This window comes from Galeopterus variegatus, unplaced genomic scaffold (assembly GCF_000696425.1).
Source record: "Galeopterus variegatus unplaced genomic scaffold, G_variegatus-3.0.2 Scaffold8306, whole genome shotgun sequence".
NCBI lineage: Eukaryota > Metazoa > Chordata > Mammalia > Dermoptera > Cynocephalidae > Galeopterus > Galeopterus variegatus.
Genome location: NW_007734417.1, coordinates 48,660 through 49,487, shown reverse-complemented (window position 1 = coordinate 49,487; position 828 = coordinate 48,660). Strand labels below are relative to the sequence as shown.

The window sequence follows — 828 nt, the reverse complement described above, 5'->3', positions numbered from 1 at the left end:
GCAACATTGCTGTATGCAAATCACATGCAAATATAAACACCACCCTCCACAGGGATAAGATTTTCTTTGTTTTCTCTGGCTTCTAAAGCTAATCTAATTTGGAAAATAAAAATAGAAAATTATTCTGTGGTAGGATAAAATTTGTTTATGCATGTCAGCACCTCTACCCATAACCCAGTGGCACCCCTAAGCTTAAAGTGTCCTGTTCATGCAGAAGAATTGTGACCTGGAAGTGAGACAAATAGGATACTTGAAGTACAAAGACATACCCATCTGTGTCTATAGGGACCTGAGAAGTGACCCCTCCAGAAAGCCATCTGAGATCACCAAAGGCCCAGAGGGTCTGAATTCAGGTCCCTCTCCTCTGTATGTGCCCAATAAATGGGCACCGAGTGTATGAAGTCCACAGACAGGGCAGCCATTCAAGACCACGGCTGACTAAATGTAGACATGCATTACCTGTTAACTTCAGGAATTTCCCCACCCCTTATCCTCCTTGGGCCCTCCACCGCCCATCCCTGTCCCAAGTGTTTTTAGAACAAAACAACAAAAAGATAGGATGAAGACTGGCAGGAAGAAGGTGGTAGTATTAATATTCCAAATAAGGCTGCAAGGAGTTTAAAAGTTGGACTCCCCATCCCCTGCAAACATTTGTTTCCTGCCCATTAACAGGAATACCACGCAGATTCCTTAGAACTTATTTTTAGGAGGAAAAAAAATCTAAGAGATTAAAAAAAAAAAAGAAAAAAGAAAGCCCCGCAGGGCTGTAGGCTAATGTTTCTACCCTCCAGTGGCACAGCCATCTCTTGGGCTTCAGTGCAGTTTCTG

General features: G+C 43.0%; 1 protein-coding gene across 1 annotated transcript in view; it reads right to left on the bottom strand.

Moving 5' to 3' along the window:
- Nucleotides 1–828, bottom strand: part of LOC103608329 (probable serine carboxypeptidase CPVL) — a gene marked incomplete at its 3' end in the record, with an annotated part of 49,486 nt that overhangs the window by 40,231 nt on the left and 8,427 nt on the right. The window lies entirely within an intron of this gene.